The 22,625-nt window shown below is 42.8% G+C and overlaps 1 protein-coding gene across 6 annotated transcripts in view; it reads right to left on the bottom strand.

Moving 5' to 3' along the window:
* The window catches only part of LOC311229978 (uncharacterized protein), a 50,062-nt gene that overhangs the window by 7,247 nt on the left and 20,190 nt on the right, over window positions 1–22,625 (bottom strand). For 5 of the 6 annotated variants that reach the window (XM_084316091.1, XM_084316095.1, XM_084316094.1 and 2 more), the window contains 2 exons: window positions 21,838–21,997; window positions 9,699–9,875 (listed from right to left, as the gene is read on the bottom strand). The gene's annotated coding sequence lies outside the window, so the exon portion shown is untranslated. The remainder of the gene's footprint in view (window positions 1–9,698; window positions 9,876–21,837; window positions 21,998–22,625) is intronic. The other variant, XM_084316092.1, reaches the window with a different exon arrangement.

The following is a 22,625-nucleotide window of genomic DNA, read 5'->3' as shown; positions in this document are numbered from 1 at the left end:
TTTGTACAGTTTTTGTATTTTTCTGACATGGGGGCTCAACAATACATGACAATCAGAAATGTCAAGTTGCATGTTGTTATTCCCAACCAGCTTAGTTCTGTTGCATTTCCCATTTATTTATTTAAATTATACATTTATCAGGGATCGATAAAGAATCGGATCGATAAGCAGAATCGATAATGGAATCGTATCGATAAAATCGTATCAATTCCCATCCCTACACGCGAGGGAACATGTATGCGCATGCGCGTGCACGTGACGTCATTATAAACAGAGTACAGGCACTTCTGAAATTACCACTGCGCCCCTGGTGACATCTGGTATACTTCTGACATTACCACTGCACCCCTGGTGACATCTGGTATACTTCTGACATTACCACTGCACCCCTGGTGACATCTGGTATACTTCTGACATTACCACTGCACCCCTGGTGACATCTGGTATACTTCTGACATTACCACTGCACCCCTGGTGACATCTGGTATACTTCGGACATTACCACTGCACCCCTGGTGACACCTGGTATACTTCTGACATTACCACTGCACCCCTGGTGACACCTGGTATACTTCTGACATTACCACTGCACCCTGGTGACATCTGGTATACTTCTGACATTACCACTGCACCCCTGGTGACATCTGGTATACTTCTGACTTTACCACTGCACCCCTGGTGACATATGGTATACTTCTGACATTACCACTGCACCCTGGTGACATCTCGTATACTTCTGAAATTCCGGATATAGAATTGGCCTTAGACTTCTTCAGTAAAACTCTCCTATCAATCATTATTAAACGCGCACCATTTAAGAAACTCAAGTGAAGGATAGGTCAACTCCTTGGTTTACACACGAGCTATCATTAGGGATGGGTACCGTTCACATTTGAACCAATACGGTACCGGTACCTGTGAATCGATACCGGTACCCAACGGTACCTTTTTCGGTACTTTAGTCTCTAAAAATGTAATCTACCTACCTCAGTTGTGATAAGAAAAAATCCAAACTTCAAATAACCACACTTTCGACCGTTTTCGGCTTGCCATTGCCCCGACTGCTTTGTTGTTGAATCAAGTAAAATCCTAGGTAAGCGTGTATTGTGCGTGTGAACGTTGACGTAAATAAAAATAAAAATAAAGCCAAAACTTTCTTTTTTTTACAGTACCGAAATGTGGCACCAACGGATCTCACGTGAATCGGTACTCTGTAGTACCGACGTGATTCAGTAGGTACCTTTAAAAGTACCTAATTCGGTACCCATCCCCAGTGATGGGAATAACGGCGCTATAAGTAACGGCGTTACTAACGGCGTTCGTTTTTTCAGTAACGAGTAATCTAACGGATTACTCTTCCAATCGCAATACCGCTGTTACAGTTACTGCAAAAAAATGCAGCGCGTTACTATGAATGAACCTGTTTCTTTCATCAGACAGATATCTGTGCAGAGAGGCAATATGTTCTTCCTTGTTTAGTGGGCAGTGCGTGAGCCAGGCGGATACATGCTGACGATTGGCTATGGTTGAGTGAAATGTCATGGTAAGCCAATCAGAGGTAGAGGTGGGCGGGTGTTCGAAAGCATCTACAGTCTGACACACAGCGACACAACACAAGCGATTCAGTCAGCGTGAGACCGCGGGTCAGTGTAGCGTACGTTTTGAGCCCAAATAATCCAAAACTATTCCGTCTTTTTATTGATCTTTTTCCCCCTCCATTTTCCTCCGATTTTCTCCCATCCCAATGTTAATCGTATGCCAATTCCCAATCCCCTTCCTGGTCGCTGCGCACTTACCCCCCACAGTCAGATCATCTGGGAGAGTGGAGGCTATCATGTGCTTCCTCCGACACACGTCCAGCCAATCAACCGCTTCTTTTCACCTGGCAGCGCGGATCCTCCCTGAGAGGGCGTAGCGTGTGGAAGGATCACACTATCCCACTCAGGTCCTATTCGCGCTTAGCAGGCGCCCCGACCGAACTGTAGGAGTCGCTGTTTACAACGACCCGGACCCACCCCGCCAGCTTCTCCCATCCTCTAATACTGCCAATTGTATTAGTGTGAACGGCCAGCCAAGCTGGTGACAACCCCGGAGCTGTGAGCTGGATTCGAACAGGCGAATCCAGCTCACAGCTCCGGGGTTGGTGACGAACGCAATCTCCGCTACGCCACCTAACCGCCCTAATCCGAAACTATTCCAACGGAACAACATAAGCGAGCAGTAAGCGTGAGACCGCGGTTCACTCTTGTTGTGTTGCAGCGCAGGGCAGTAGTGGCTCTACTGCTTACAGGCTCAACATAGTGCTGCACTTCCTGGTTTAATAGCACAGTCTGGTGCGCAGAGATATATATCTGTATGTCATGCATGTCTTAAATGTCATGATTAGATTAGTTTAGAATGATTCGATTAGATTCGTATATCTGTATGTTGTGTATGTCATAAATGTCATGAATTGAAAATGGGGGACCCTGATGTAAACAAGACGAAAGTCTTTCTCTGATCTGCATCCCCTTAACAATTGTGTGTATTGAGCCATACTGCTGTACCCATTCTGCGATCTGTTCATTAAAATCAATCAGTATATATTTGTTATTTATTTTTGGTATAGTGCTTAACAAGCATAATTTAATGTTGCCCAGTTGTGGCCTGTTGAGGGGCAATACATATCAAAAGTTCCAAAACATCTATTGTATTTGTATGATCCACTATATAAACATAGTAATTATAATATCTACATACATGGCATTTGATTGGAGGCTAGTCTCACTTTGTCCCACAGCAACATTAAAATAGTTTAGATTTGTGTATGTTGTTTATGTAAAAAATATATATATATTGAAAGTAACGCAATAGTTACTTTCTGAAGTAACTAGTTACTTTTATAATTTGTAACTGAGTAAGTAATTTAGTTACTTTTTGGAAGAAGTAACTAGTAACTGTAACTAGTTACTTTTTAAAAGTAACTTGCCCAACACTGCCCATCCCTAGCTATCATTGCTATTCAAAGAAAGGAATAGAGCCTGGACTCTAGCCAGACGCTCTGGGGATCCATCCCATTGGTTATCTTTTAGACAGATTAGAAACAAATGTACATCATCTGTCAAAAATGCTAAATCAAGCTATTATTTAGAAATAATCAGTTCATACTCTGACCCAACAACATTTTGGAAAGCAGTAAATTCAAATAAAACCAAGACTACCATTTCCCTGCCTACAGAGGTCAAATATAATGACTGTTTGATAACTGAAGGTAAAGAGATTTGCTTAGCCTTCAATAGCCATTTTGCCCAAGCTGGACATTTGTTTAATGAAGTAGACTGTGAGCGTGACTGTGAAGGAACTCCTCCTGGTGACTGCTATGAGCAAAATGAAGGGCCTGCCACCACATTTCTCTTTGAGCCTATTACTCCTGATGTAGTTTTTAATATGTTGGTGTCTATTGATACCAGAAAGTCGACTGGGGAGGACAACTTGGACCCTTACTTTCTTAAATTAGCTGCTCCTGTAATCACAGAGCAAATAACCTATATTTTTTATCTCTCTATATTAACAGGCATAGTTCCCAGTATTTGGGAAATGGCCCATGTCTCTTCTTTGCATAAAGGTGGAGACAGAACTGACCTGAACAATTATCGTCCAATTTCCAAGTTGTCATGCTTAGCTAAAATTCTGGAATCACTAGTGAATAACCAACTCAAAACATTTCTCTCTAATAACTCTATTCTAAGCCCCCATCAATCTGGTTTCAGAGCCAACCATAGTACAATCTCAGCCACCACTTTAGTTATAAATGATATTGTTTCTGCATTGGACAAAAAGAAACATTGTGCTGCCCTATTTATAGATTTATCCAAAGCGTTTGATACGGTTGATCATTCTCTTGTGTTGAATAGACTGCATTGTTACTCAGCTGATAGAGTTGTGCTCTTCCTGATGGCTTGTCGTACAGAACTTGTAAGTCGCTTTGGATAAAAGCGTCAGCTAAATGACTAAATGTAAATGTAAATAGTGTTGGTTTTGATGAGATTGTTTGCGGTTGGTTCCGGAATTATATCAGGCAGAAACTAATGTGTGAAAGTGGGCCAAACCCAGTCAGAATGTTTGCCCATTACAAAAGGTGTTCCACAAGGATCGATCCTAAGCCCCGTTTTATTTACTATTTATATTAACACTTTAATCGCAGAAGACGCTGTGCAGCGTCTTTCCCCGCCATGCTTATTCTGCCGAAGACGCTGGACAGCGTCTTTGATATCAATATTTCAAAAATCTGTGATCGAAATCATATTTCTAACCCCGGAGACATTATATGTTCTGGTGACCCCCTCTCAACTCTCCAACGGTTCAAGAACGCCACCTGGTGGCCGATCGGCCGGTCGCCCAAACAGGAAGTGATGCGGATGAAGTGGTGCTCACCCATATTTCGTCCGGGCACTCGCTATCTTTAGCAGGACTCCATCTTGACACACTGGATGTCGATCGGTTGCAAATAACTCGATAAACAACATGATTTGGACGTATATACTATTATACAACCTGGAAATGGATCGGGTATTTCTACATCCCATAATAGGAATATTTCAGTTCCAGGCTCATCGTCCAACGGCGCGAGGAACATACGGTAAGATCCAGCGTTATTTTTCAACGTGTTCTTTACTAACTGCTCTAATGATCATATCACCCACACTAGATGAATGATATAACGTTGCCCACGGAATTATAAACGACCCCCCGCCCATCCGGTCAACATCAGATCATACTTAGTAACTCCTAGAAGCACGTCCAGTTGAAATTTTTTATCTCGCACAGATTCCTATCAAACTGTATTTGATCATCAATATAATGCATTTGGAGCTATAAATCAAGTTCTGGAGAAAGCTGCAGAAAACGATAAAAACATACTTATACTTTAGACCGAATTTTAGTATGAATATGTGAATGAAAAAGTATAACGTTGCTACACCCTGAACAATAGATATAGGACGTTGAATGGGCCATAGTAATGTCAATTTAGCAATACAATTGAAAAAGTTATAGCCCTGCAAAGAAGGGGAACTTCTCCATGTTAAATAGGGCTGGCGAGGGATGGTAAATTATGAATTTAACCCCGGCGATCAAAGTGTTAATGATATTATTCTGTCCTTGAAGGGCTGTCAAGCACATTTATATGCGGATGACACAATTATCTATTGTACCGCAGATTCTGTATAATTAGCTACTGACAACTTACAACATGCATTTAATGCTCTGCAAGATAAGCTTATAGGCCTTAAGCTTGTATTAAATGCAAGCAAAACTAAATTCATGGTGGTGAAATATAGATCAAAATAATTGACTTATATCGACTAGAAATGTGTCAGATATAGAAAGGGTACCCGAATATAAATATCTTGGAGTCTGGCTCGATGATACATTTGTTTAAATATCATATAAACAACCTTGCCAGTAAATTGAGGCAATTGGTTTCCTGTATAGGAATAGATCTAGTTTCCCAATGATGTGTAGAAAGAGGGTAATTGAAGCAGTCTTTCTATCGGTCTTGGATTATAGAGATGTGATTTATAGAAATGCTGCCCCTTCGACTCTCAAACCACTAGATTCTGTTTATCATTCTGCTCTTAGATTTATCACTGGTGACAGATATGATACACACCACTGCATCTTATGAGAACATGGGTTGGTTGCTTTGTTGCCTCTGGTCCTGGTGGCCTTGTCAGTGCGGGGGGATCGTGGATCCCTGGGGTGTCGGTGGGTTGGGGGAGTTTAGCGATGGGGGCTGGCCGGGGTCCTTCGGGGCGCATGCGGAGGGCTGGTGTTCGACTCTGGGGGGGGGGGGGGGGGGGGTTGGAGCCTATGGCTTCGACTGGACCTTCCCTAGACCTTCCCTGGAGTTGGGTATTGGTCTCTTGCGTGTGCTTTGGTGGATTTTTGGTTGGGCTCCCTCGGTTTGCCGACTGGTTTTGGGGTTCCTTGCGTGGGGGGCTCGCTGTGGCTTCTGCTGTGTCCCGGGGGTCCCGGTGTCGTCTTGGACCATCCCGACCCTGCATGTCTTCTCGTTTGGCCGCTGTTGTGTCTGTCTGCTTGAGTGTGTGGAGTCGTGTCTCCTTTAGCATGGCTGCGGGTCATGGGGCTTGTGGCCTGTCATTCCTCTGTGGAGTTTGGGGGTGGGGGCGTGGTGTTCGCTGGTTTTCCTCGTGGTGGCGGGGGCGCCGGGGCCGGGGTAGATGGAGCGGTGTTTTCCTTCGGTCATGGCGTCAGGGGTGTGTCTTGGATGGGGATGTGGTCGGATTGATGTGTGAGGTGTTCGGGGGACTGACTGTTCCGGGGGGGTTCACATGCCTTCGAGCGACATTTTACTATTGTACTTATTTTATGCCTATTCTTAAATCTGCACATCTACATTGCACTACTTTTATTGTCTTTTATACCTATTCTTATGTCTGAAGTTTATGCAATTATTTATTTTGTCCATTTGCGTGCTGATTTTATGGCTATGTTAATTTTTTTTATACTAGTTGCTGTGGTGCACTCTGGACTGAGAGTACTATGTAGATAGTTATTAATATTAATTATTGTTATATTGTAGACATGTGTGCATTGAAGTGTCTGTAAAGTCTGGACTACATTGAAAATGAGGGTGACCTCAATTGTAATTTCGAGAATAAATAAAGGTTGGTGAGGCTAGTCCTAGAGTTAATGGGATGTGTTTGTTCTGGGAAACCTGTAACTTTTCTTTTAAAACTTTGGTCAGACCTCCGTACCAAGAACAGATAGCATAGTCAAAACAACAAGAAACAAGTGAATTTTCCAGAATGCGAAGACTTTCAAGGTCTAATAAATGCGCTTTTCTGGTCAGAAATTTTGTTCTGCCATTTACCTTGCTCATAGTTCTGAGAGCCATGGATTCCCCACTCAGGCTGCTGTCTAGGTGGCCACCTAGATAGCTTATAGACTTTAAGGTTAAGGTGAGTTAATAAATTCACTCTGAAAATCTGCTCCACTCTGATAAACTCACTCTTCGGTCAGAGTGTCCAGTGTGCACTCTGAGTAGGGCTGGGCGATATGGCAAAAAATCATATCGCGATAACGATATGATAATGTTATCATATTTCTCGATATCGATAATTATCGAAATTGTTATAAGTATAAAAAATAATAAAAAAAACAACAGATGTATGTTTATTTTGCAGCAACTCTTTGTCGTTGCCGCCATCTTTAGTGTTACATCCCCTCACACTCCAGTTCTCAGGCTGCAGCTGGTTTAAAAGCGAAAGTAAACCGGCTTCTCTGCTGGCTGTGAACAGTTCTGGCTCTGCTAGTTTATTTTCGATCTTTTGGCGCTTTTTTGGTGGACAAACCACCGCACATGTGCACCGTGACTCATGACTGGAGTCTAGCTCTGCTAGCACACATAGCCTACTGTGTACAGACGGTTTCAAACTGTATTTTAAATTAGAAAGCAAACAAAATAAATGGACAAGAGAAAAATAAATCTCAATTTGGTCAGTATTGTCATTTGGACAAGCAAAGCCATTACTTTAAGTTGCAGGCAAGAAAGACAAGTCTGTCCACTGTCTCTGGTTTTAAAACTGCCCTGTTGCAGGTCACACAAAAAAAATATATATATATATATATTAAAAAAATTAAATAAAAAAACGATTTTTCGATATATATATTTTTTTGATATTTGATATCGATTATTAAAATATATCGCGATATTTATCGTTATCGTTATATCACCCAGCCCTAACTCTGAGCCCTCAGAATCCAAACAACTTGAGTGCGCCCGCTCTGACACTGATTGTAAATAGTTGGGGTGTTTTATGTACCTCCCTTTTTTGTAAATAGTTCATATGCGACGCGTGTTGTCACTACTATATGTATAATTGTAAATAAGTTAATTTATGTGTTGTAAATAAAGTTAATATTTATATACCTAATTCATGTGCAATCGTTTCATTTCAGCTCATGCACCGATACTAACAACTGCCTTACTGCGCGTGTCTATGATGACACTGTTGACACCACGTATACGTGACACGCGCGCCCCGCGACAACACTAGTAGTTTCGGGGGGCCTACCCTCCCCCTGAAAACAATCCTAGGGGAAACACTGAACCATAATACATAAGTAGGTAAACACATTTCAAAAGCTTCAAAAAGCTTCATATTGCACCCTGCCCTAATTAAATAACAGATTAAGACTTGGACAAAGGAATCAACCTCTAGATTATTTAGGAGAGCGATGGATGTAGGAAGGAAGGAGAGCTTGTAGCGGTTGCTCTTGTATCTATTTGCTCTGAACCGTCTCCCTGAGGGAAGAACTTCATATTCAGGATAAAGAATATGAGAAGGGTCCTGTAAGATTCTGTGCCTGGCTGACCACTACTTTCTCGAAGATGGATTGGAGTGACAGATACTTGGTGTTTCCGGTCACCATCATCTCTGCTTTCACTAGCCTTTCAAGCTTTGACTTACACTGTACTGTGAGCGTACCAAACCACACTGCCATCCCATATCTCATCAGGCTTTCTAGGACAGCTTTATAAAATGTGGTCATGATCGCTGTGCTCACACCAAACAGTCTGAGTCTACGGAGGAAGTGAGGTCGTTGGGCTAGTTTGGAACACAGAACATCAACATGTACATCCCATTTCAGTCGATTATCCATGTGGATTCCTAGGTATTTATGTGATGCAACCTGCTCTCCCTTCCTACACCCAAACAATTTAGACATGAAACTATACAGTGACAATGGAAATACCAGAGCCAATGGCCCAGTCATATGTAATAAGCATTTGTATAGCAAGTGAGATACAGTGGCCACATCCACCTCATAATAGATTTGCAATTGAAAAGTAAATATGATGAGACTGAAGTACCCTATAAACATGTACATAGCAGGGAACAATTAGGGTACTAAGGCTGAATGGGGCTAGTTAGTGTGACCAATACAGTAGCATTATAGCGTTATTCATGCTGAATACCTCCGATAGGCCTCCCATCTTCAATGTCTGGTATTCTGCTATATATCCATAGAACCCACGCCTTATTTCTTACTTATCAATGATGATGTTGAATCAGTATAGGGAGTTATTTCGTTCTTGTTTCTCATGTCAATGGGGTCAAGCTACTTTCGATACAAGCTGACTGAAGACCACTGAAACATATTCCACGGTGTACCCAAAGTAGATTTCTGTGAGCTTAAGTCAGCCTGTACAGACAGGAACTTGACCCCATTGAATTTACATTGTTTTTTGGCTAACTAGCCAGAGCTACAATGAGAAACTGTAGGATTTGTGCTAAGAAAGGACTCTACTCTGGTGTTTCTCCAGACCTCTCTTGGCAGAGCCTGAGGTGTGGAGAGACAATAACAAGCCCTTCAACTCCCATTCAATTCTAACCCACACATCTGAGAAAAGTGCATTACCAAGCAGGGCTCTTTTGCCTAGAGGTAGCTGTTTACAACATTACAGATACTTCTAAAAGTGAATCTGCTACAAGATTGTTATTAGAATCTGGTCAACGCTAGGTAAAATACTGGGCAGTTGCGTGCAATGTCATTGTGGTGGTATCTGAATGTCGTTGTACAAATACACTTACATTTAATGAAGACAAATAAACAACAGACATTCAGGCATGTTTAGAAAATAAGAGGCTCTGCAATGCCACGAAAACAATCTAATAAATAATTGTACTTACAGATGGTGTCCACAGTCTGATCCGTCTTCAGAAGCAGGTTTTGATCCAGATGGTTTCCAGTCGAAAGTCTTGGTCCAGTAGACAATGTGTTCTGCCACAGAGAGGCGTTCAAGTCAACCAGCAGACTATCCAGTCTTTATGGTTGAATGAGTACTTCATTCTGGAAAACAGCCTGTTCTTATACAAGAGAGACAAGAGTTGAGCATTTAGCTGCTTGGAACTGATTGGCCAATCAGAACAACAATAGACGGGTGACCTCCTCCATCAAACTGATATTTCCTCTCTGATCATCTTGGAAGACATCACTTTGTACAATCACTATGTATCTGTTCAGTATCTGCACTTGCATATTTTTTATTTGATTTGTACCTATTGTACTTTAATTATTTAAATCCCCTCTCTCTTAAAGGAAAACTCCAACATTTTGGGAAATTAGCTTATTTAACATCTTCCCTGGAGTTAGACAAGAAGATACATACCTTTTTTGTCTCTGTGCATGCATTTAGCTTTGGGAACAGTCGCTCCGTTAGCTTCATCACTGGAAGTGGGGGATATCAGGAGCCTGATGTTCCCTTACACTGTATACAGTCACGAAATACACTCCAAATACAACTCCAACACGTTCATGTAAACATGTTGTGACCTGTGTATTCACCACGTGGAGAAATAAAAAATAATTGAATTAGACAATTACGTTTTATAAGCAAATATACTCTGAACTAAGGCTGGGGGCGATATAACGATAAATAGTGATATATTTTAATAATCGATATCGAATATCGAAATAAAATAAAAATCGAAAAATCGAGACAGTGGACATACTCGTCTTTCTTGCCTGCAACTTAAAGTAATGGCTTTGCTTGTCCAAATGACAATACTGACCAAATTGAGATTTATTTTTCTCTTGTCCATTTATTTTGTTTGCTTTCTAATTTACAATAGTTTGAAACCGTCTGTACACAGTAGGCTATGTGTGCTAGCAGAACTAGACTCGAGTCACGAGTCACGGTGCACATGTGCGGTGGTTTGTCCACCAAAAAAGCGCCAAAAGATCGAAAATAAACTAGCAGAGCCAGAACTGTTCAACTCCCCTGGAGCCACAGCCAGCAGAGAAGCCGGTTTACTTTCGCTTTTAAACCAGCTGCAGCCTGAGAACTGGAGTGTGAGGGGATGTAACACTAAAGATGGCGGCAACGACAAAGAATTGCTGCAAAATAAACATACATATGTTGTTTAAAAAAAAAATGTTAAAAAAATAATACAAATAAATGTTTTTTTTACACTTATAACAATTTCGATAATTATCGATAGAGAAATATGATAACATTATCATATAGTTATCGCGATATGATTTTTTTCCATATCGCCCAGCCCTACTCTGAACAATTTTTTGCCTAACCACTCCTCTCTGAGCGCAGCCAGTGATTTCAACGTGTCGTCGTGATTGTTGACACTCATTCATTCAAAGGATCCGAACCGATTGAAGTTTATGGATACCATGACTTAAAATCCTCTTACCTTGACGATTAAAAGCCTCCCTAATTTAGAAAACAGTAATCCAATGGCTGGTATTGTTATACCGGACGCTCTGAGCTAGCGGAGCTAACACAGAACAGGATGGTAAAGCATATATAATGACTTCGTTTCTGGGGTTTTCAAAATAAAAGTGCGACGTTTATAGCAGCGGAAAACGTTTATTTTGTACATTATCTAACGTTAACACGAACCTAAACTAACTTTAGGTTAGTTGTAACGTTAGTTTAGGTTCGTGTTAACGTTAGTTATATAGCGTACTTGCATCGCGTCCCGCTATTAAGCCATACCGAGATATACCTCATCTCATGTACCTACTGTACACCATCAACGAAAAACAAATACACCCACCACCTGCCAGGCCCCACCCCTATAGTGGCGTACTATAAAGTACTAGGCGTGGTCACCACTCACTCTTCCTCTATTTCGTTTCCATCATCGCCCTATGTAACTAGTGCTATGAAAAGATTAGAGAAATTGCGTAATGTTGAATGCTTACCAGAGGTTTGCTTACCCCTGGAATCTTCGGGGGATGTTTCAGCGACACGTCGAGCCTATTCAGATGTTTCCTCGTCTTGTGGCAGCAGATCGAGGAGCAGCGTGCAAGGTTTGGCTATCGAGCCGGCTTGTACACAGGTAGGCCCTGTGTCATCAGGCATTGATGTTGGTGTTAGTAATGCTGTGAAGTGTGTGTCGGCGCCAGGGGCGGGATGGCTTGGTGAACGTTCCCCTGAAGTGGACGGTTTCCGGGCGATCCTGGAGCATGCTGCTAACACTAATGCTACTGCTAATGCTAATGCTGAAATGGGTCGTTGTTCTAATATTCCCCGCCGTGGGACGTTGCCGCTTTTCCCTCCTCTTGCCCGGTTCATTAATGAAGGTCAGTCGGTAACTAATGTGGGGGGTTCTGCTGAGTCCTATTTACCTTTTTTACGGGTAAAAGGGTTAACAACAGGGTGCAGGCCGGGTGTACCGTGGCTAAGTAGCCAGGTAGCTTTGATCCTGTGCCCCGGCGGGGATGAACGATGTCCCACCCGGCCGATGCTTGAGAGCGAATCGGCTCGGAGGGTGGCAGTATGGACGGATGAGTGGTATACTGCTGCAGGATGGTTTTTAGCGGCGGCCAGTGTTATGGCTCAGCTGTCTATTTTCCTGTCCACATTGGCGTCGGGTAGTGGGGCTATGGGTCCAGCCGACACTATAAACATGTTGCATGTTTGTGGTGTTATAGAGATCTTGACTCAGTCGCAAGCTATAACTGTGGGGAGGATTAGGATGCTATCAACGTTTGTTAATAGGCATGTCTGGTTGGAGCACTCTCCTCTTGGGGAAGAAGATAGATTTTCTCTCCTCACGACTCCTTTTTCCACAGAAGGACTTTTCGGTCGTTCTGAGGAGGCGCAGGCGGTTGTTGATCTGGGTCCCACACCGCCTCACGCTGTGCAGCCAGAGGTTGGAGCACGGCATTGTCAACGACTGTGGCGAGGCCCTCGACAGGCGGCCATGTTTCCCCGCCAGTGGTACCCTGGGCGGAGAGTCAACAGGGATCCGCAAGGCCGACAGCCTTGGCGGCCGAGGGATCGGCCATTTTGGGTGTATTCAGCTTGGATCAAACAAGCCGTCATCATTCTGCCGCAAGCAGCCCGCTCCCCGTTCAATTCTCTCTCCGTTACCCACGGAAGCAGGGCTCTGATCGTTTTCCTTTGGCTGCGGGCCGCGAACCTTCTTTGAAGCGCATGCGGCCCCACTTTTCGCTTCTCATGGGGACAGGGGCTGACACCCAGTTGATGGCTGAGCCTGGGTCTGTCCGTGAGAATGTTGTGCTGTCACGTGGCTCCTGCACCACACGTTGTGTGATGGGTGAGCCTGGTGTTACGGCTGCCACTATTTACACTGGTCAGCAGGGGGACTCGAGGCCTCTTCGGTTGAATGCTCAGCAAGGGTTACCCCGGCCTCGCCTTTGCCAGGCGGGGTGTCACGCTGATGCCTCCCACTCCTGTGAGAGCGGCAGTGGTCTGCAAAGAAGAGGCGAGCGTGATTTTGGTGATAGCAATATCACTGCAGGGCTACGGCGTGTAGGAGCCCATGGGGTCCTCACGCCTTGCATGTCTAGCTGTAGAACAGCTCCTCAGCATGCGCTAGAGGGGTGTTCAAGGGGGGGGGGTGTCAACCAGTTTGATGGCAGCTTCTCGTATCAAACCGGCCCTTTCTGTCGGGGTCCCCCCTTGGGTGCGTCGCACAGCAGGAGTGACCGGGCCAACTATCTACTGTTCCTTGCGGTCCAGCGTCAGTTGACGTCGGGTGCGCTGTGGGATTATTTTCACATATGGCGACAAGCTGTGCGAGGGCATTGCCCTCTGCTACACGTTGGCCGGGCTGGATCCCCCTGGGGGCGTCAGGGCGCACTCCACTCGTGGGGTGGCGGCCTCTGCCGCTCTGCTGGGTGGGGCCTCGGTGGAGGACATCTGTGCTGCAGCTTCATGGTCCTCCCCGGGTCCCTTCGTAAGGTTTTACCTCATGGACATGACCGGGAGTTCTGTCTCCCAGGCGGTTCTGGGGTCTGTGGCCTCTCCTGCTTCCCGTCCTTTGGTGGGGTAGCAGGGGTGTGTGGGTATGGGCCACAGTGTGTTGGGTCACACGTGGTTCCGCCTGTGCTGTGTGTTCAAGGGGTTCTAGTTCCCTCTTGTTCGCACTCGGGTGGAGTTGACTGCGCCCCCTCTTCATTAGGAAGGATGGGGTGACGGGACTCTCCTTTCCCCTTGATGTGGGCTTACGGGTCCTCAGGGGGTGCATCTGTCGGGCCTCGCGTCCGCTCTACCCCATATCTCTGTATGGCTTAAGAGCGGGACGCGATGCAAGTACGCTATATAATGACAGGTTATATGTATATAACCTAGTTATATGAGTACTGGCTAAGCGTCCCGCTCTTAGCGTGCCCTGAGTTCCCTTGGGGAATCTTTTCCTGGAAAAGTTTTTTCCGAAGAAGAGTGAGTGGTGACCACACCTAGTACTTTATAGTACGCCACTATAGGGGCGGGGCCTGGCAGGTGGTGGGTGTATTTGTTTTTCATTGAGGTGTACAGTAGGTACATGAGATGAGGTATATCTCGGTATGGCTTAAGAGCGGGACGCTTAGCCAGTACTCATATAACTAGGTTATATACATAACCTGTCGATAATGTACAAAATAAACGTTTTCCGCTGCTATAAACGTTGCACTTTTATTTTGAAAACCCCAGAAAGGAAGTCATTATATATGCTTTACCATCCTGATCTGTGTTAGCTCCGGTTAGCTCAGAGCGTCCGGTATAACAATACCAGCCATTGGATTACTGTTTTCTAAATTGGGGAGGTTTTTAATCGTCAAGGTAAGAGGATTTTAAGTCATGGTATCCATAAACTTCAATCGGTTCGGATCCTTTGAATGAATGAGAATGTCAACAATCACGACGACACGCTCAGAGAGGAGTGGTTAGACAAAAAATAGTTCAGAGTATATTTGCTTATAAAACGTAATTGTCTAATTCAATTATTTTTTATTTCTCCACGTGGTGAATACACAGGTCACAACATGTTTACATGAACGTTTGAGTTGTATTTGGAGTGTATTTCGTGACTGTATACAGTGTAAGGGAACATCAGGCTCCTGATATCCCCCACTTCCAGTGATGAAGCTAAGCTACGCTAACGGAGCGACTGTTCCCAAAGCTAAATGCACGCACAGAGACAAAAAAGGTATGTATCTTCTTAATACATTAATTTCCCAAAATGTTGGAGTTTTCCTTTAAAACATACTGGGTTATCACTTAACCCAATTCGTTTTTTCAAATATTGAAAATAGAATGAAGTTGCCATATTTCAGGTTCCAAATCAGACATAATCCTCAGTGGGACTTTATGAATGTATTGATTTTATTTATTCCATGGTATTTGTTAAACATTGAGTCTCAGAATAAAAATGAAATCAAAGAGACTAGTGCTCAAGTTTAACGTGGGAAACAAGAATCAACATTGACCATCAGTTAGCTGGTGACTGAAACTGGGACTCTAGGTGTAACTGAGGGGTACAATTCCCTGACTGTATTGTTAAGTATGGTATTATTAAACCACTACCTCTTGTACTTTAACTTCTGGCCATCCAGTACATGATATAGATATGATGAACACTTTCCCACCTGATGAAACGAAGTCCACACAAATGTACAAATCGAATATTTAATATAGCAAAAGGTATATACAACGTTCACTTGTTTACACTTATGATTTGAAATGCACTTGTATGGCAAATGAGTATTCGTAGGTAAATCAACATTGAATGTCCAATCTCTGGTTACGCAGGGAGTAAGTATACAACCCGGTTCTTTAGGAAACTATAGCGATGGTACTTAAATGATTATAGCTGGATACACTAAGGGGGGGGGGGGTCCCGCTGGTTGTAAGACAGTAGGAGGGGGGGGTTAGAGAAGCCGCTGGCGGTATCCCATCTGGCCGACGATTTCTTGGGAGAATTCAAAGTCTTGAACACGGTGCCCACAGAACCTCAGTCCGCAGACGAATACAGCTGGACCCTCTGGTGGACGGTAGCTGCCGGTCCACAACGGAGAGACGTGAGGCGACCTCACTGGTGTAGAGCGCCGTCTCACCTGGAGTCCTCTCCGGGGGGTAGTTCCAACACTCCGCAGTGTTGGCCGTTATCCATGGAATAATCAAAGCACCCAAAGCATAATCCAAGCCGTGGAAGGCTCGCCGTCGTCCGGGTAGAGTAATCCAATGTACAGGTCCAGTCGCCCTGGCCCGGAGCTCCTCGGATGCAAGCACCACTAGTGGTCTGCCCAGCCTGGTTAAGACTCCAGATAACGTCAGGAACGATGGGGGTACTGATAACTTTATAACTCTAACCGAACGATGCACCATACATAAATAGACTATTATTAGCTTAATAGAAATACGTCCAACTCGACGGTATAGTGCCAAACTATGACAATTCAACTATTAATCCACACGATATCTCAATGCCTATTCTGAGGCCAAGTAGGCCTTACTGCACCACACGTGCGTCGTGGGTGAGGCTTCGCGTCTGTTACTCGGTTGGAGGGTAAAGAACTAATGGACTAAAAGAAAGTTCTACTTTACTTGCGCCATATATATATGCGCTGTGAACAAATAGTACCATTCGTATTTCGCCAGACGTATTCCTACGCGGAACCGGGCTTGCCTCGGCATGTTGGGCGGCACGATTGAACTTGAACCTAGGGGTATGGCTGCTGGCGCCAGGTTCTCGTCCAATGGTAGAATGAAACTATTATGGGCTGTTTAGTAGACTAAAGGGATATTCAGTGCATATTGTACAAGGAATATACAGGGGATATCAAACGATATACAAATACTATTAAATATATATATATAAATAAATATATATATTCGGTTTAATCTGATCCTTCACAACACTAGGTGTGAAAGAAAGGACTCTACACTGGGGTTTCTCCAGACCTCTCTTGGCAGAGCCTGAGGTGTGGCCAGACAATAACAACCCCTTCAACTCCCATTCAATTCTAACCCACACATCTGAGAAATGTGCATTACCAAGCAGGGCTATTTTGCTTAGAGGTTACAGATAAACTATTGAATCTCAGAATAATCATTTAACATGGGAAACAAGAATCAACATTGTATTATTGACCATCAGCTGGTGACTGAAACTGTGATTATTGGATTATGCCACCACCAGATTACAAACACATTTGTCAGGTCAGGATATTGTGGTGTGATTTCAAGATTTGCAAAACATCAACTATCCCGTCTTTATGTTTGAATTAGTACTTCAGTCTGGAGAGACAAGAGTTGAGCATTTAGCTGCTTGGAACTGATTGGCCAATCAGAACAACAATAGACACCTCCTCCATCAAACTGATATTTCCTCTCTGATCATCTTGGAAGACATCACTTTGTACAATCACTATGTATCTGTTCAGTATCTGCACTTGCATATTTTTTATTTGATTTGTACCTATTGTACTTTAATTATTTAAATCCCCTCTCTCTTAAAACATACTGGGTTATCACTTAACCCAATTCGGTTTTTTAAATATTTAAAATAGAATGAAGTTGCCATATTTCAGGTTCCAAATCAGACATAATACTCAGTGGGACTTTATGAATGTATTGATTTTATTTATTCCATGGTATTTGTTAAACATTGAGTCTCAGAATAAAAATGAAATCAAAGAGACTAGTGCTCAAGTTTAACGTGGGAAACAAGAATCAACATTGACCATCAGTTAGCTGGTGACTGAAACTGGGACTCTAGGTGTGAAAGAAAGGACTCTACTCTGGTGTTTCTCCAGACCTCTCCGAAGAAGAGTGAGTGGTGACCACACCTAGTACTTTATAGTACGCCACTATAGGGGCGGGGCCTGGCAGGTGGTGGGTGTATTTGTTTTTCATTGAGGTGTACAGTAGGTACATGAGATGAGGTATATCTCGGTATGGCTTAAGAGCGGGACGCTTAGCCAGTACTCATATAACTAGGTTATATACATAACCTGTCGATAATGTACAAAATAAACGTTTTCCGCTGCTATAAACGTTGCACTTTTATTTTGAAAACCCCAGAAAGGAAGTCATTATATATGCTTTACCATCCTGATCTGTGTTAGCTCCGGTTAGCTCAGAGCGTCCGGTATAACAATACCAGCCATTGGATTACTGTTTTCTAAATTGGGGAGGTTTTTAATCGTCAAGGTAAGAGGATTTTAAGTCATGGTATCCATAAACTTCAATCGGTTCGGATCCTTTGAATGAATGAGAATGTCAACAATCACGACGACACGCTCAGAGAGGAGTGGTTAGACAAAAAATAGTTCAGAGTATATTTGCTTATAAAACGTAATTGTCTAATTCAATTATTTTTTATTTCTCCACGTGGTGAATACACAGGTCACAACATGTTTACATGAACGTTTGAGTTGTATTTGGAGTGTATTTCGTGACTGTATACAGTGTAAGGGAACATCAGGCTCCTGATATCCCCCACTTCCAGTGATGAAGCTAAGCTACGCTAACGGAGCGACTGTTCCCAAAGCTAAATGCACGCACAGAGACAAAAAAGGTATGTATCTTCTTAATACATTAATTTCCCAAAATGTTGGAGTTTTCCTTTAAAACATACTGGGTTATCACTTAACCCAATTCGTTTTTTCAAATATTGAAAATAGAATGAAGTTGCCATATTTCAGGTTCCAAATCAGACATAATCCTCAGTGGGACTTTATGAATGTATTGATTTTATTTATTCCATGGTATTTGTTAAACATTGAGTCTCAGAATAAAAATGAAATCAAAGAGACTAGTGCTCAAGTTTAACGTGGGAAACAAGAATCAACATTGACCATCAGTTAGCTGGTGACTGAAACTGGGACTCTAGGTGTAACTGAGGGGTACAATTCCCTGACTGTATTGTTAAGTATGGTATTATTAAACCACTACCTCTTGTACTTTAACTTCTGGCCATCCAGTACATGATATAGATATGATGAACACTTTCCCACCTGATGAAACGAAGTCCACACAAATGTACAAATCGAATATTTAATATAGCAAAAGGTATATACAACGTTCACTTGTTTACACTTATGATTTGAAATGCACTTGTATGGCAAATGAGTATTCGTAGGTAAATCAACATTGAATGTCCAATCTCTGGTTACGCAGGGAGTAAGTATACAACCCGGTTCTTTAGGAAACTATAGCGATGGTACTTAAATGATTATAGCTGGATACACTAAGGGGGGGGGGGGTCCCGCTGGTTGTAAGACAGTAGGAGGGGGGGGTTAGAGAAGCCGCTGGCGGTATCCCATCTGGCCGACGATTTCTTGGGAGAATTCAAAGTCTTGAACACGGTGCCCACAGAACCTCGGTCCGCAGACGAATACAGCTGGACCCTCTGGTGGACGGTAGCTGCCGGTCCACAACGGAGAGACGTGAGGCGACCTCACTGGTGTAGAGCGCCGTCTCACCTGGAGTCCTCTCCGGGGGGTAGTTCCAACACTCCGCAGTGTTGGCCGTTATCCATGGAATAATCAAAGCACCCAAAGCATAATCCAAGCCGTGGAAGGCTCGCCGTCGTCCGGGTAGAGTAATCCAATGTACAGGTCCAGTCGCCCTGGCCCGGAGCTCCTCGGATGCAAGCACCACTAGTGGTCTGCCCAGCCTGGTTAAGACTCCAGATAACGTCAGGAACGATGGGGGTACTGATAACTTTATAACTCTAACCGAACGATGCACCATACATAAATAGACTATTATTAGCTTAATAGAAATACGTCCAACTCGACGGTATAGTGCCAAACTATGACAATTCAACTATTAATCCACACGATATCTCAATGCCTATTCTGAGGCCAAGTAGGCCTTACTGCACCACACGTGCGTCGTGGGTGAGGCTTCGCGTCTGTTACTCGGTTGGAGGGTAAAGAACTAATGGACTAAAAGAAAGTTCTACTTTACTTGCGCCATATATATATGCGCTGTGAACAAATAGTACCATTCGTATTTCGCCAGACGTATTCCTACGCGGAACCGGGCTTGCCTCGGCATGTTGGGCGGCACGATTGAACTTGAACCTAGGGGTATGGCTGCTGGCGCCAGGTTCTCGTCCAATGGTAGAATGAAACTATTATGGGCTGTTTAGTAGACTAAAGGGATATTCAGTGCATATTGTACAAGGAATATACAGGGGATATCAAACGATATACAAATACTATTAAATATATATATATAAATAAATATATATATTCGGTTTAATCTGATCCTTCACAACACTAGGTGTGAAAGAAAGGACTCTACACTGGGGTTTCTCCAGACCTCTCTTGGCAGAGCCTGAGGTGTGGCCAGACAATAACAACCCCTTCAACTCCCATTCAATTCTAACCCACACATCTGAGAAATGTGCATTACCAAGCAGGGCTATTTTGCTTAGAGGTTACAGATAAACTATTGAATCTCAGAATAATCATTTAACATGGGAAACAAGAATCAACATTGTATTATTGACCATCAGCTGGTGACTGAAACTGTGATTATTGGATTATGCCACCACCAGATTACAAACACATTTGTCAGGTCAGGATATTGTGGTGTGATTTCAAGATTTGCAAAACATCAAATGTTGATGGTGTATTTTATATTGGTTAATGTAATTCACAATATATTTCTAAATATATTTCTAATGACTCTGGACCCCCCCTTCCTACCCCCAAACAATTTAGACATGAAACTATACAGTGACAATGGAAATACCAGAGCCAATGGCCCAGTCATATGTAATAAGCATTTGAATAGCAAGTGAGATACAGTGGCCACATCCACCTCATGATAGATTTGCAATTGAAAAGTAAATATGATGAGACTGAAGTACCCTATACACATGTACATAGCAGGGAACAATTAGGGTACTAAGGCTGAATGGGGCTAGTTAGTGTGACCAATACAGTAGCATTATAGCATTATTCATGCTGAATACCTCCGATAGGCCTCCCATCTTCAATGTCTGGTATTCTGCTATATATCCATAGAACCCATGCCTTATTTCTTACTTATCAATGATGATGTTGAATCAGTATAGGGAGTTATTTCGTTCTTGTTTCTCATGTCAATGGGGTCAAGCTACTTTCGATACAAGCTGACTGAAGACCACTGAAATATATTCCACAGTGTACCCAAAGTAGATTTCTGTGAGCTTAAGTCAGCCTGTACAGACAGGAACTTGACCCCATTGAATTTACATTGTTTTTTGGCTAACTAGCCAGAGCTACAATGAGAAACTGTAGGATTTGTGCTAAGAAAGGACTCTACTCTGGTGTTTCTCCAGACCTCTCTTGGCAGAGCCTGAGGTGTGGCCAGACAATAACAAGCCCTTCAACTCCCATTCAATTCTAACCCACACATCTGAGAAAAGTGCATTAGGCCTAACAAAATTAATAGTTGGTTTCAGGTTGCCGACCGACCCTGCCGATTTAGGTGCGACCCAATATATTTTATGAGTTTTTAGAAGAAAAAAAAAAAAAAAAAAAAAAAATTTAATAAAGTTTCATAGAAATCTTAGTCAAACATTTAGTATTATGGATATTAAACATGCTGGCAGAGTACATGCATCCATGTTGTTGTGAACATTTTAATTAAATAAAGAAATTCCCTATCCATAGTCGCCGTGGGAAAGAATAAAATAAAAAAATAAAATAAAATAAATTCCCTACCTACCCATGGCCAAACTGACAACCAACCTGAAACCAACTATTAATTTTGTTAGGCCTTACCAAGCAGGGCTCTTTTGCCTAGAGGTAGCTGTTTACAACATTACAGATACTTCTAAAAGTGAATCTGCTACAAGATTGTTATTAGAATCTGGTCAACGTTAGGTAAAATACTGGGCAGTTGCGTGCAATGTCATTGTGGTGGTATCTGACTGTCATTGTACAAATACACTTACATTTAATGAAGACAAATAAACAACAGACATTCAGGCATGTTTAGATTGGTTTTCTTGGAAACACAGAAAATAAGAGGCTCTGCAATGCCACGAAAACAATCTAATAAATAATTGTACTTACAGATGGTGTCCACAGTCTGATCCGTCTTCAGAAGCAGGTTTTGATCCAGATGGTTTCCAGTAGAAAGTCTTGGTCCAGTAGACAATGTGTTCTGCCACAGAGAGGCGTTCAAGTCAACCAGCAGACTATCCCGTCTTTATGTTTGAATTAGTACTTCAGTCTGGAGAGACAAGAGTTGAGCATTTAGCTGCTTGGAACTGATTGGCCAATCAGAACAACAATAGACACCTCCTCCATCAAACTGATATTTCCTCTCTGATCATCTTGGAAGACATCACTTTGTACAATCACTATGTATCTGTTCAGTATCTGCACTTGCATATTTTTTATTTGATTTGTACCTATTGTACTTTAATTATTTAAATCCCCTCTCTCTTAAAACATACTGGGTTATCACTTAACCCAATTCGGTTTTTTAAATATTTAAAATAGAATGAAGTTGCCATATTTCAGGTTCCAAATCAGACATAATCCTCAGTGGGACTTTATGAATGTATTGATTTTATTTATTCCATGGTATTTGTTAAACATTGAGTCTCAGAATAAAAATGAAATCAAAGAGACTAGTGCTCAAGTTTAACGTGGGAAACAAGAATCAACATTGACCATCAGTTAGCTGGTGACTGAAACTGGGACTCTAGGTGTGAAAGAAAGGACTCTACTCTGGTGTTTCTCCAGACCTCTCTTGGCAGAGCCTGAGGTGTGGCCAGACAATAACAACCCCTTCAACTCCCATTCTAACCCACACATCTGAGAAATGTGCATTCCCAAGCAGGGCTATTTTGCTT

This window comes from Notolepis coatsorum, assembly GCF_963971535.1.
Source record: "Notolepis coatsorum genome assembly, chromosome: 6".
NCBI classification, from domain to species: domain Eukaryota; kingdom Metazoa; phylum Chordata; class Actinopteri; order Aulopiformes; family Paralepididae; genus Notolepis; species Notolepis coatsorum.
Note: the sequence above shows the minus strand (reverse complement) of the source record. Positions and strands in the feature narration are given on the sequence as shown.